General features: G+C 43.8%; 1 protein-coding gene and 1 non-coding gene across 3 annotated transcripts in view; both read left to right on the top strand.

Annotated features, from left to right (window-relative positions):
• The window catches only part of NEGR1 (neuronal growth regulator 1), a 1,157,771-nt gene that overhangs the window by 739,102 nt on the left and 403,567 nt on the right, over positions 1-15,102 (top strand). The gene's annotated exons all lie outside the window — the stretch shown is intronic.
• Positions 6,404-6,474, top strand: TRNAT-UGU (transfer RNA threonine (anticodon UGU)). The gene has a single exon. It is a non-coding gene; the product is annotated as a tRNA-Thr (tRNA).

The raw sequence follows: 15,102 nt of genomic DNA, 5'->3' as shown, positions 1-15,102 counted from the left end.
AATACTGTCACCTTTTCACACAGTCCTGCGGTTGTCCCGGTAGTGAGACATGCCTGAGTTGTTACTAACAAAGAACAGCTTCTTCCAGTTTTCAACCCCTCCTTCCGGGTTGAAATCGCTATGGGGTGCTGTGTAAAATGTCCAGTATCTAATCCGGGAGCAGTTTTCGCACCCTTTTTCGCCCGCTGGCACGCGATCTCTGGCTTTTTTTTTGGGTTTCCACTGGTAGGTGTGAAAAGGGCCTAAATGTAGTGACATAACTGGAAGCTTGTGATGACATCCTGGCAGTTCAAGAATCTTCACAAAGTCTTTGAGTTCCGTGTGTCTCCTGTAGAAAGACTAGATCTGCGTGCAACCTAAGTAAATGAGTTAAGATTTTTTTGCGTTTGACTACATTGTTAATTCCATGGCAATTATAAGAGACTATTTTGAATTTAGCTGCCATCTTGTTTTCTTAAAGAGAGTAACTGTAGCCATAACAGGTCAGTACATTGTGAGCAACAGTATTGGTACAAAATGTGAGGAAGGGCAGAGTAAAAATGTAAAAATGTTAATTCTTTTACTTTCCCTTTTGGTATACAAACAAGTGGAAATCTATAAGGACTTACTAAGGCATATCATTTCTCTCTCCCTCACTATTTCCTCTTTCCTGTTCCTGAAAGCCCCCATAGATTCTCCCATTTTCCTGCTTCCTTCTCTCCTTCTAGGGTTCAACAAGAAAAGAATTAAAGACCACACCATGGGAGCAAAGATACAGAATAAAAACAATGGTGTACTGGGAAGAAAATCTTTATTCCAAATGTCAACACCCCTATGTAGGCCTCAGATTAAGCAGGAGTTCACAGGAGTGCAGCCTCTGAATCTTTCTGATGGCTCTCCCTCTTCTTTCCCACCTACCTTGTCCATTGAATAGTAGGTGCAGCTGCATAACAATGCCTGGATTAGGAGAGCGGGCAGTCAACCAGCCACCAGGGGCTTTGCTATGCCCCAGCAGCCCTCATTAACCCCTGGAGAAGCCTGTGCCACCTTTTCTCCACTTCTTTTGTGATTTTGGGTGGCGGGAGGCTTGCTGGCCTTTTGACTGGGGGGGCAGTCCAAGAGAGCCCCAGGTGAGCAAGGCCTCCTTGGCATATACTAATGAACTCCACCACCTATTTTTCTACAAAATGGTCCCTGCCCCTACACAGGGCTTTTTTTTTTTTTTTGCAGGTGCCCACAGGGCTCTACCTGGGCTGGCCCAGGCTCTGGCTGGCCTGACCCGAGGCCAGGCAGTGTGTCCTAATATACAAATGAGCTCCTTCTGGGCTTTTTCTACAAAAAAAAAACACCTGCCTATGCACAGGGCCAGATCTGGGGCAGAGGGGGGTGCTAGCCCCGGGTGCCATCTGGGAGGCACCAAATTGGGCACAACCTGGGGGGGGAGCAAGCCAGCAGCCCCGCAGATTGGCTGTTTTTGCCGCAGCAGCAAAGCTGCCCCATGCCCCCCTCCCATCTGTCTCTCTACCTATTTAAAGACCTTGCTTCCCTGGCAGTCGGCAGTGCTCTCCCCCACTGATGTTGTCCTGGCTTGTGACGCTGGCTGGTGATTGGTGGTAGCTGGAAGGGTGGAGTGGGTGCAAGTGGCGGCAGATGCAAATCTCGGAGGGTTGGAATTCATGAAACTACAGATCTGGGGGGGGGGGGGCGTAAACAAAAAAGCTCACCTAGAAATTCTTCATTCCAGGGAGGCTTGTGTTGCACCCCTCTATTTAATTTGTGCGTGTGTGTGAGAGACAGAGATCATGTTACAAGGAGGCAGCAGCGGGGTCCTGCTTATGAGAGTTTGAGATAGAGAGAGTGGTGCCTCAGAACTGCTTGTGTGTGTGCATGTGTAAGTGAGAGATAGGAAGAGGGAGTCCAAGCAGTTCCTTCAAGTCTCCCTCTCCCTGTTCTCACCGCCAGTTTCCCCAGCCTTCCCTCTGACTTCCCCCCTCCCCCCAGTGCTCCAACCTCCCTGTTCTCGCTGTTGCTCAGGGAGTTCGACTGGGGAATCCTGATGCTGGAAACTCTTTTGCATTTTTTTAAGTTGCCTTCATTTGGGTCCCATGGCCCCACCCCCCATCACCTGAAATTTTCTGCCTATGGCCCTGAGGAAGAGTAGCCATCAAAGCCTGCAGCTGCAAAAAGCAGTTGCCTGTGGAAAGACTGTATTTTTCCACCTCCCCCCACCCTTGTTAATTTGTTGAATTGGAGCTTGAAGCTTCCCAAAATCTTTATTAACCAAATGCAGACTTCAGCATCTCACTGTCCTTCCACCCGCTTCAAAACAAACACACACACACATTCTGGCCTTCCTCTCTCTCCCCCTTTGAAGGGTTTTGCAAATATCACTTCACAACAGGATTTGGCTCTTTATTGGCTTCCTCCTGACTCCCCCACCCCCAATTCTTGTCCATGTTTGGGGGCGAGTTCCCTTCCCACCCCAGAATCGGGGAAGAGAGGAAAAGGGTGCACCAAGGAATCCTCTTGACTAGCTAGCTCACTTGGCTCCCCTCCCTTCCCCTCAGGCTGCCTGGCTCAGCTCCCTTCCTTTGGTCTTGGGATTGGGACTAGGTGGTGAAGCTGTGTCTGATGGCTGTGTCTTCTGAGATATGTAAGTCTCCCCCCCACCCCAAAAAATCATTCTCTCCTCTCCCCTTTGCTTTCTAAAGCTCACTTTTCAGAACTTGATACTGTGCTGATCTATAATAGCAGAGCACCTATTAGCAGATATATGCCCAGCAGTGTTCCCTCTAAGCTGAGTTAGTGTGAGCTGGCTCAGTTTTTTAGCCTCTAGCTCACATACTTTTGTCTTAGCTCAGGAAAAATGAACCCCAGAGCAAGCTAAATTCTGCAGTAGCTCACAAAGAATTTTGGCTCACAAGATTTCACAGCTTAGAGGGAGTATTACATTTTTTGTCATACATGGCCCAGCCAGAGAAGGTCTCATTTATGTCACCTCCCCACACCCCTGCCACCTGCTTGGCAGAGGAGCCCTCCTCCAAGCTCCTTTGGTCAGGCTGCCACTTGGGTCCAAACGCATAAAGGTAGCTACAGGTGAGCAGCAAGTGGCAGCACACTAACACCTGGGAACAGAAAATAGGCTTGTGCAGAATTAATATATTCAATGTAAGTTTAACAGGGACTAACAATAAAATAAGTAGCAGTTGTCTAGGATCGTCTAAGAATTGAGATTACTTTATTATTGAGCTCAAACATGACCTGGAATCCCCCTTAGGTTTTTGTATTCAGATTGGCTTTTTGTAATTGAATATCAGGAGACTGAATAATTTGCAGTGGTTCTTAACCTTTAATGTACTGCTGCAGCCCAGGAACCATAATGCATAGGGTCTTATTCAGTCAAAATAAGCACATTGAATCCTACTGATTTCAATAGATCCCTTCAGTGAGTGCTTATCTTTTCTGCTGAAATCAAAGAAAAGGGCTTCACTTTTGGCAAGGCTATGTTATGCCATGGTATCTTACCAAGACATTTGTTTACACTGTTCTCCAGTTCTATAATTGTAGTCCTAATGCATTATTTATTGGAAACTAGGGATGCCAACCTCCAGGTGGGACCTGAGGATTCCCCAGAATTACAGCTCATCTTCATACTACAGAGATCAGTTCCCCTAGAGAAATGGATACTTTGGAGAATAGTTTTTATGGCATTGTAGCCTACTGAAGTCTCATGTTCCACCCCAAAATCTCCAGGACTTTCCCAATGTTTATCTGGTAACCCTACCCTCCATCCCCCACCAGAAGCCAGGGAAGACCTGACAACCCTTGCTTCTTAGCCAGGGAAGGGCACAGAAGGTGGCTGGGATGCAGTTTGCAGGAAGTATATGTGCACATGAATGCTCATTGAATGAATTTTGTTGATCTTAAGGGTGTCACTGAACTCAAGCTTTGTTCTAACTATAGCCAGTGTGTGTGGGGGGGATCTTTGGGAATGGTGTAACATGCACTTCGTGTGAAACAGTACCACCTGATTATATGTCTATATTAAAACATTGATCATATATATAGTGGGTGCCTTTGGGACAACTGCTCCCCTATCGCCACCCATTGTCCCCAACCTTGGAGAAAGGAAGAAAGCCACTGTAAGGCAGTCCCTTGTATCCCAGCATCGGTGAGGCAGTGGGTCCAGTAGCTGATGGTCAACCATGTTGAACACCTCTGACAGTCCAACAACAGCAGCACTGCTACCTGCCCCGATCTAGAAGCTAATTTCAACATCCAATTGAGAGAGGCAGTCTAGGTAATAAGCCCCAACTTATGGAGTTCCACGGGGTGGGGTGGGAGTTGATTCTTCCGCAATGTCATTTACATCTATATGTACCCTTTGGCAAAGAATCAGCGCTGAATGATAGAGCGGGAGCAGCCCCCCCCCCCCAATATAGAAATGCTCTCTAGAGCCATTCACACAAGTCACAATAACTCAGACATTCACACAACAGCCTAACCAGCAAGATTTCTGGATAGTGTTCTCCCACGTGTGGTTGTCTGAAGACACACGTGATTTGCGTGTGTTCAGACAGCCAGCATTCTGCCAACGCTTTCTTCACCAATATCTGTAAGCCAAAAGGCCCTCAAAAGAGGTTGAGGAATTGACAGGTGGGCAACTTTGGCTCAAAAGGGACCTGGAATCTATGTATACAGGATTCCACTTCCAGAAATTATTGCTAAATTTACCAAGGACATTAATTAAGTAAAACGATTATGAATTTATTACAGAAAAATATAGAACACACATACAAGACAATAGATACATATAACACACATACAGACCTAATAAAAATAGAGGGAAATGCATAGAGGTAACACAGGGATAGACAAACAAGGTGATAATTACCCATCATAGTCTTCGAGGAAGGCTCCAATGGCGACAAACTAGGGCAATGGCGAAGGGACCCTCAACTGATCAGGAATCGGGGATGTATCTAAACAGCAGGATGCACACCTGAGGGGAGCTGGGTCAGAGGTTATAAGGACTACCTTGAGCCCTTAGGGGATGGGAGGTGCAGGAGCGGATGACAGGTGGTGACCTCAGAAAAAGGGGAGGTTCCGCAATGACCATAAGGGCTGGACTTTTGTGGTGTCCGAATGGCCAGTTTATTGGGGGCACTTGATTTGGTACCCATACCTGGTCAATGAGCATACCTGTCCCTGGTTACCTGATTGGGCCTTCAGGTAACAATGGGAAAAGAGGGAGGCTCCCGGGTAGCCAATAGGGAAAAGAATGAGTAAAATTATTGGGGTGATGGATTAACAAGCTATCAAAACTTATCTAAAAGGTGACAATAGATGGCCAAATTGCTACCTAAGGTAACACCCAATCTATACAAAGAAGCTTGGCGCTAGATGAAGATGTTCTCCTCTTCTTCACTCCTCTACTTGCACCATCCTTATGTCTTGGGTTCCGTTGGACAAAAGCTTAGGCAGTCTGACAGGATCCATGCCTAAAATAAGCTTGATTACCTTATGCATAAGCGACAGCTGTTGAGTACGTGAGCTTCTTGCTTCGCTGTTATGGAGTCTGGCACTGCTGATGATGTTAGCCTACCAACATGGATTTAGTGGTCAAGGCTGGAAACCGTCTGCCGGGACAGTTCCTGATGGCGCAACTTCTTCCACTGCAACGACCGAGATGGTGCGCACACGGAGCAGCTGGAAACCCATCTGTCCTCCTGGTTAGCACTCTTCCAGAGATACCAAGTGCTGCTGCAATGTTGTGGCTGTTAGTACTCACATAAGTCCCTTACATTCTGATAGACAAAACCCATGTTTTCCTAGCAGATGTGTGTGAGTTGAATCTCCAGGCACCCTGGCAACCAAACGGGTGACTACAATGTTCTGAAATTAGGGGTCTTTTTCTCACAACACCTATTATATGGCAGCTGCACTGGATCCCAATTAGTTTCCAGTGCCAATTCAAAGTGTTGATACTTATCTTTAAAGCCCTAAATGGCCAGGGACCCTCATACTTTCAGGACCACCTCTAACAGCATGATTCACCCCATTTTCTATGATGACCTCAGAATTTATCGAAGGTCCCTGGTCCATGAACTATCCACCTTGTATGAACAAGGGCAAGGCCTTCTAGGTAGTGGCCTCTAATCCTTTCAAACCAGCTGCCTGAAGAAGCACATGCCTTATGTGACCTCCATATCTAGAATGTTAGATGATTGGTTTTTGTTTGCTCTAGCACAGGCAGGGCTTTTATTTTTTTAATCAAGAATGCACAGGGATGCAGTTCCAGCTGGCTTGGCTCCAGGGGTGTGTGGCCTAATATGCAAATTAGTTCCTGCTAGCCTTTTTTCTACATAAAACCCTGTGTGGAACAATTGTGCTATTAGGGGGCATTGTTAGCCAAATTGGGTAGGGACAGTGGCTAAGTGGTAGAGCATCTGCTTTGTAAGCAGAAGGTCCCAGGTTCAATCCCTGGCATCGCCAACTAAAAAGGGTCCAGGCAAAAAAACCTCAGCTTGAGAACCTGGAGAACTGCTGCCAGTCTGAGTAAACAATACTGACTTTGATGGACCAAGGGTCTGATTCAGTATAAGGCAGCTTCATATGTTCATATGTTGTTCAAGGTAAGGGAATTAGTTCAGTGGGCAAGAGATGGCCAATTTAAGCAGGGTCAAAACCTGTGTATACAGGAGGCAGACTCCCATGAATTCCGTTTTCATAATGAGATGGTTGGTAAACTAAATATAGGGTTTATTAGAAAATCAGTTCATGTATAAAGAAAGCAGAATCAAACATCAATCACACAGTTCCTAAGAAAAATAGAGGTGAAGGATCAATAGTGAAACACGAAGGGAAGACATAGACAATGGAGATACTGTACCTATTGAAGTCTTCAGAAGGGTGATTCCAATAGCGATAATAAAAATAAGGGAAGGGGAGCAAGACACGACCAGCGTATCTTACTATGAGGACTCAAAACTGATCAGGTTTAGGGAGTGGTTCTAAACAGCAAGGTAGGTACACTGCAAGAAGCACACCTGAATGATCAAGTGCATGATCTTTTATAACCAAATTCATACCCCCGGGCCATGATATCAGATGACCTATGACAGAGGTCAGATGACCTGTGACACCATTGCATGTGACCCCTGATGTCACAGAAGGGGGAGACTCCCAGGACAGTTTGGAAAAAGGATTAAGGGCGTTGATGAACTTACCTGGCCTAAATAAAGACACCTGATGGGATAATATGGGGCCAAACCCCTACCTATTGTGACACCAAAGCTAAACACAATGGGGACAATCTCTTCGGCTGGAACTGTTTTTTGTAAAACAAACATCCCGGCTAGAGTTGTATTGTTTAAGCAACTGACTTTGTGTCCTTTGTGTAAGCCAGAAGATGAAATTAACAAACCTATAGTCCACCTGAGCTTCCCCCATTTGCATCTTCAAAGTGTGTTCTCAGTACATGCAGCTCCTGCTTGGCTCTCATGGTGTCCAGTAAGACTTGGTTGTCATTTTAGGACCTCACAATGGCTCCTCTGTAGAGACTGCTTGATGGCTTCCATAGACAGGAACTCAGAATCTGCAGGGTTGAGCAGCTCAGGAGAGAAGTGCAATCTGGAGTCCTTTCTGGCATGGGGAGTACACAGTCACAGCAGTCATAGCAGTGGCAAGAACAGGCTTGACATCTCTTTCAGCTCAATTGGAGTGTTTGTTATTTGGCCTAATACTGAGTAAAATGTCCATCTGGGGATGGTGTCCCTGTAATTGATTGGACTCCTTATAAGGCTCATCCTTACAGGTTGGCCTAATATGCAAATGAGTTCCTACTGCACTTTTTCTATTTAAAAAAGCCCTGAGCACAGGTAGTTTTTTTTTTTAAAAAAAAAATAATTGGACAGTCTTCAGAAAAATACTGTTTCAAGTGCAGAAACATGGGGGTTTGAAAGTTACAAACAACGCCTGTTCAAAATGCCCTTCAAGATATTAATTCAGTTTTCTTTTATTTAAGTATGATATTGTGGTACAACAAAGAAGGATGATGTATCAGTGGTTCCAGTGTAATTAATGTAAAATCATTAGGAAAAAAATGTAATGTCTCAGGGAAAAGGCAACACATAGCTTATTATAGCTGAGGATCACAGCTACCTTAGACTACTGTGTTCCATTCCAGGCACTACAATCTGTGAAGCTATAAAGTACACTAAAGAATAGCTAGGATGGCAACAAAGAACCCAAAATTTGCAATTGGAAGGAGAAGGTATAGAATATCTTTATTTTGGGAAGGAAAGATTAAGGGTGAATGGAGGATGCTGACAGTTTGATAATATACAACCAGTATCTTGGATTGATGGGAAGGTTTTCTTCATCTTAATAGTGCATTCTGAACTACATGTTTGATTTCCCACTCTTCCACATACAGCTGCTGATGTGACCTTGGGCCTGTCACAAGTTCTCTCAGAGCTGTTCTCTCAAGAGCAGTTCTCAAAAGAGCTCTCTCAGCCCCACCTACCTCATAGGGTGTCTGTTGTGGGGAGGGGAAGGGAAGAGATTGTAAGCCATTCTGAGACTCCAAGTGAAGGGACTCCTCCTCTTCCTCCTCCTCCTTCAGCATGCCTTATTTATAAAATGGCATAAGAAAAATGTCAGTATTACTAATATTAGTAACCTAGTGTAGTATGCCTTTTGCAAATCAATTGAATATGTTTGGCTAGTGGAATCTGACTGAACCAATGCTGAAGGAATACTGCATAATTTATACTGATCGTTCCTGCACCAGCATCTTCATAGAAGGGGTTTCCTTTTACTCCATCACTAAAAGAATTTCTGTCCAAGCATCTTTGTATTCAGCCAGGGCAATAGACAGCTTGAATGCTTTTAAGTACTGCATGTTATTTTAATATCTTTTATATATTATGGTTTTAATAATTGTTTAATGTTTTATACTAATATTGTTTTATAATAGATTATTGTATTTTATTTTGTTAATACGCTGTTAGCCATCCTGAGCCTGTTTGCAGGGAGGGTGGCATACAAATAGAAATAAATAAATAAAATAAAAAGTTCTCAGATAAGGAAGTGAGAAACCACAGAAGTGCCCTGATGGACTGCACCAGTGGTCCAGCTATTCCAACAACCTGTTTTATTCACCAGCCTACAAGGTGTCCTGGAGGACCAGCATACAGGACACAAAGGCTAAGACCACCAACTGCTGTTGCTTGCTGGCACTGGTATTCTGAGATTTACTGACTTTGGATGAGGTCATTCATTTTAGTCATCTTGTCTAGTAGCTGTTAATGGACCTCTCCTCCACTAATCTGCCTAATCCCCTTTAAAAACCATCACTACATCCATTAAATTGAATTCCACAATTTAATTATTTTTTGAGTGAAGTACTTATTTTTGTCCATCCCGTTGCTCAACAACTTCATTGGGTGCTCCTGTGTTCTAGTATTATGGGAGAGGGACAAAAAGTACTTTGTATCAATCTTCTCTACCCCATCCCCATGCATAATTTTATAAATTTGTCCCTCATGCCATTTTTTTTTCTAAACTGAAAAGCTCTAGACTCTTTCATACAGGATTAACATACCCTTTCCCCTCCTATACCTCTAACAGTAGTAACAGAGAAAAAGAGCAGTCTGGAGATGCTTTGCCTCTTGAATTCTTTCAAATACCAGGTTGTTAGGAGGAAGTTTCATTTGCAGAATGAGCACATTAAGTTGTGCATGGGTGTTTGAATAACTTCCTCTCCTTCCCCAGTGTCTTCAAGAAGGAGGTAAGGTGAGGGGTCTGTTTTCCTACAAAAAATAAAACATACAGGTGAGTGGGTTCAAAACCTATACTCTACCATGCTTGATCTTACTTCATTCTGTTTCTTTCAGTATATTTTCTCTCAGTCCTTTCTGTGGCCAAGAGAAAAAATCTGCAGTGAAGAAAGGTAGAGAGGAAGGAGAGTGTGGTTATCATCCATTGCCAGCACACTCCAGTTTTGCTTAAAAATGAAACTTTACCCCTACTACTCTGCACACAAATGGATGAAAGTTTGCATATCACTTTCTACCACAGATGATATACTTTTATATACAGTATTGACATCCAGGAGACATCAGATCCTGCATCAGCAGCTCTTATACAGACAGATTATGTGACCCTTTAACAGGAAGGCCCCTTCCACACTGCCTGTCTGTGAGATGTTGCAATAATTAGTAGATTGCATAGCACATACTGGAAGTGCTATGCAAAGAAATACCCACCGGGATGATCTGATTTGATTGGATGGCTGGTTAATTGTTCTGTTTGACATCCCTGTCAGGCATCTATCCCCAATTCACTTTCTTTCCTCATTGTGCACCCACTAGTTAGGAAAGGGAACCAAGACAACAAGACTCCACAACAACTGTGAAGTAAAAGACTTCCAATTTGAACACTGGAAATAATTCTCTATGCCATGGATTCAAAGCATTTGCTGTGTTTATTTACAGCGATGTTTTATTCACACTTTGGTTAAGAACTTGCTAGTGGCACATCTCCAGTTGTCAAGCAGATATTCTGGGAAGGCCATACATTGGACAAGAAAGTGGCATCCCTCCTTTCTTGCTTTCACCCCAGCAACTGGTAGATGCGTTTTGTGAAGACATTAGAGTGAGGGTAAGTGAGTAAATAACACATCCTGCATGGACGTGTGTTAGAAGTGATGGTGTTAATGCCTGAACATAGCAGCAATCAGAACTCAGATCTCCTAAGGGCTACAGTAGGAATAAAAGTTGAGCTGCACAGCTGGCTCCTCTGCGTATTTACTGTGTCATCTGCTGTTATGCTGCTCTTGAAATGCTAGTCTCCTCGGGTAAAATCAATCACTGAAACTGTGCCCACATGTAAGTAATTTGTATTGTAGAAATAAACAAGAAATGTTTGTCAAATTCTCCTTTCATACCTTAAAAATGATCTGGAGCAATTCTTCTTTTTAATACTACAGAGTTACAAAAAATATGCTGAAGTGTAGCTTTTTAAGGATGCAGTACTATGACTGTGATGTCCCTAGACCAGGTTCAGTAAACATTCCATGTGCTCCTTCCATCTTGGAAGTCTGCCTTGAATTGATTTGTGTGTGTTTGTGCAGTCTTGCAGCAGCTCTTGTGAAAGAAAGCTGCTCAGAATTATTTTTATCGATTCTGCCACTATGTAATTTTTATAGAGCTGTTTGACCAGCATGACCTGATACATATCATTACAGATCTCCCCCCCCCCCCCCCACACACACACCCTTCCTGAAAGTGGATGTAAAACATCGGAATCGTATCTAAACAATGCTATTGGCCACGTGAATTTTGATTGGTTCTACCCTTGTGGTATTAGTAAGGTACCCAGGGTTTACCCAGGAACGCACAGGACTGTAGTTCTGGCCAGTTTGGCATCAGGGAGTGTGGTCTGTTATGCAAATGAGTTCCTGCTCAGCTTTTTCTGCAGAAAAAGCCCTGGGAAATCATAGAATCATAGAGTTAAAGGGACCTCCAGGGTCATCTAGTCCAACCCCCTGCACAATGCAGGAAATTCACAAATACCTCCCCCTAAATTCACAGGATCTGCATTGCCATCAGATGGACATCTAGCCTCTGTTTAAATCAAACCCAGTTCTCCCAGATAAGAGTCGACACGCTTAGCCATTACACCAAACTGTCTCTTCACACCAAACTGGCTTCCCAATGAAGCAGTTGGGATAATAATTGGAATGATTGAAAAAAACTCATATCATAGCAAAACATGAGTTGAGTTGGGGAAACTCAAACACAATTTGCCAAAAAAGTAACATCTAGTTTGGCTCTCAGAATTATCTAGGGTTGCTAAGTCCAATTTAAGAAATATCTGGGGAATTTGGGGGTGGAGCCAGGAGACATTAGGGCGGAGCCAGAAGCAAGCTTGTGATAAGCATAATTAAACTCCAAAGGGAGTTCTGGCCATCACATTTCAAGAGACTGCACACCTTTTAAATGCCTTCCCTCCATTGGAAATAATGGATAGGGTCACCTTCTTTGGGGGCTGATAGAGTTGGACCTCCTGGTCCAATACTTTTGAAACTTGAAGAGGACTTTGGTGCATCTACCTCAAGAAATAGCCTCCCCCGAACCCCAGGTACCCATGGATCAATTTTCCATTATTCCCTATGGGAATTGTTCTCTATAGGGAATAATGGAGTGCCCAGCAGACATTTCCTCCCCCCCTCCCCACTTTCTGATGACTATGAATCAGGAGGAGGGTCTCCAAACTGGGGGGTCCCCTGCCCCCATCTGGGGATTGTCAGCCCTAGGGTTATTCTAGATCTATCATCAGTTATGGCCTTTTCTGGGGAAGATGAAACTAATTTTTTTTCCTATGTTCCTTTGTGAAATCCAATACTCTCTATAGGAGTTTTGATGGCTGTCCAGGAACTGACAGACTGTGATCAGGCAGGCAAAAAGGGACTATGAGGAGCATATTGCAAAAAACATAAAGACCAACAATAAAACTTTCTTCAAATATATTAGAAGTAGGAAACCAGCCAGGGAGGCAGTGGGGCCCTTGGATGACCATGGGGTAAAAGGATTACTGAAGGAGGATAGGGAAATGGCTGAAAAGCTAAATGAATTTTTTGCCTCCGTCTTCACTGTAGAAGACGAGAACTTTTTGCCCGCCCCAGAACCACTAATTTTGGAAGGGGTGTTGAAAGACCTGAGTCAGATTGAGGTGACAAATGAGGAGGTCCTACAACTGATAGACAAATTAAAAACTAATAAGTCACCGGGTCCGGATGGCATACATCCGAGAGTTCTGAAGGAACTCAAAGTTGAACTTGTGGATCTTCTAACAAAAATCTGTAATCTTTCATTGAAATCTGCCTCCATTCCTGAGGACTGGAAGGTAGCAAATGTCACCCCCATCTTTAAAAAAGGTTCCAGAGGAGATCCGGGAAACTACAGGCCAGTCAGTCTGACTTCAATACCGGGAAAGTTGGTAGAAACCATTATCAAGGACAGAATGAGTAGGCACATTGATGAACACGGGTTATTGAGGAAGACTCAGCATGGGTTCTGCAAGGGAAGATCTTGCCTCACTAACCTGTTGCATTTCTTTGAGGTGGTGAACAAACATGTGGACAAAGGAGACCCGATAGATGTTGTTTACCTTGACTTCCAGAAAGCTTTTGATAAAGTTCCTCATCAAAGGCTCCTTAGAAAGCTTGAGAATCATGGAGTAAAAGGACAGGTCCTCTTGTGGATCAAAAACTGGCTGAGTAATAGGAAGCAGAGAGTGAGTATAAATGGGCAGTCTTCGCAGTGGAGGACGGTAAGCAGTGGGGTGCCGCAGGGCTCGGTACTGGGTCCCATGCTTTTTAACTTGTTCATAAATGATTTAGAGTTCGGAGTGAGCAGTGAAGTGGCCAAGTTTGCGGATGACACTAAATTGTTCAGGGTGGTGAGAACCAGAGAGGATTGTGAGGAACTCCAAAGGGATCTGTTGAGGCTGGGTGAGTGGGCGTCAACGTGGCAGATGCGGTTCAATGTGGCCAAGTGCAAAGTAATGCACATTGGGGCTAAGAATCCCAGCTACAAATACAAGTTGATGGGGTGTGAACTGGCAGAGACTGATCAAGAGAGAGATCTTGGGGTCATGATAGATAACTCACTGAAAGTGTCAAGACAGTGTGCGTTTGCAATAAAAAAGGCCAATGCCATGCTGGGAATTATTAGGAAGGGAATTGAAAACAAATCAGCCAGTATCATAATGCCCCTGTATAAATCGATGGTGCGGTCTCATTTGGAGTACTGTGTGCAGTTCTGGTCGCCGCACCTCAAAAAGGATATTATAGCTTTAGAGAAGGTGCAGAGAAGGCCAACTAGAATGATTAAAGGGCTGGAGCACTTTCCCTATGAAGAAAGGTTGAAACGCTTGGGACTCTTTAGCTTGGAGAAACGTCGACTGCGGGGTGACATGATAGAGGTTTACAAGATAATGCATGGAATGGAGAAAGTAGAGAAAGAAGTACTTTTCTCCCTTTCTCACAATACAAGAACTCGTGGGCATTCGATGAAATTGCTGAGCAGACAGGTTAAGACGGATAAAAGGAAGTACTTCTTCACCCAAAGGGTGATTAACATGTGGAATTCACTGCCACAGGAGGTGGTGGCGGCCACAAGTATAGCCACCTTCAAGAGGGGTTTAGATAAAAATATGGAGCACAGGTCCATCAGTGGCTATTAGCCACAGTGTATGGAGCACAGGTCCATCAGTGGCTATTAGCCACAGTGTATGGAGCACAGGTCCATCAGTGGCTATTAGCCACAGTGTATGTGTGTATATAACATTTTTTGCCACTGTGTGACACAGAGTGTTGGACTTGATGGGCCGTTGGCCTGATCCAACATGGCTTCTCTTATGTTCTTATGTTCTTATGTTCTTAACTGGCACAAAATATAGAGGCCTAACTGAAACCTGTCCTGAGAAACATAAAAGGGTAGTGCTGTATCAACTGTTTAATTCACAAAAATTTTTTTGTACAAGCTGGTTTTGCCCTTTAAAACTCTTAATTGCCTGGGACTGAAGTACCTGAAAGAGAGTGCCTCTTCTGTTCCTATGACTCTTCTCTAGGCTTGAAATCAGCAGGTGGTGCATGCTCCAAGAAACCGTGTTATCAGAGGTGAAATTTCCAAGCACTCATTAGATGGCTTTTTCAAATGTTGCCCTCCAGATAGTGGAATTCCATTTCCTGGCAGCACAGCTGGTCCTGTCTCTTTTTTTTTGTCTTTCAGAATAATTTAAAGATGTGTTTACTCTTGGGTGTCTTTGAATTTTGTTAATTGTCTGTGTTTATGCTTACATTTTGGTATGACACTATTTTGTTTTTTGCTCTTTATAACTCACCAGATTTGATCTGTGATTTATTGCCTATTTTGTATATTGTGGCAGTTGTGTTTTTATTTTGATTATTACCCTAGGTATTAAAAGCTGTCCTAAATAATATGAAGGCAAGATATTAACAGATTTAAATCCAATAAATTAGCAGGGATACAGAAGTAGCCTTCTGGCTCAAGAAGTAACCAATGTGGTGTAGAGCAGCTGACTAAGGCCTGG

The sequence above is a fragment of the Heteronotia binoei genome, chromosome 2 (genome assembly GCF_032191835.1).
Source record: "Heteronotia binoei isolate CCM8104 ecotype False Entrance Well chromosome 2, APGP_CSIRO_Hbin_v1, whole genome shotgun sequence".
In the NCBI taxonomy this organism is placed as follows: Eukaryota; Metazoa; Chordata; class Lepidosauria; order Squamata; family Gekkonidae; genus Heteronotia; species Heteronotia binoei.
The sequence above is the reverse complement of the archived record's forward strand: the minus strand, read 5'-3'. Positions and strand labels throughout refer to the sequence as shown.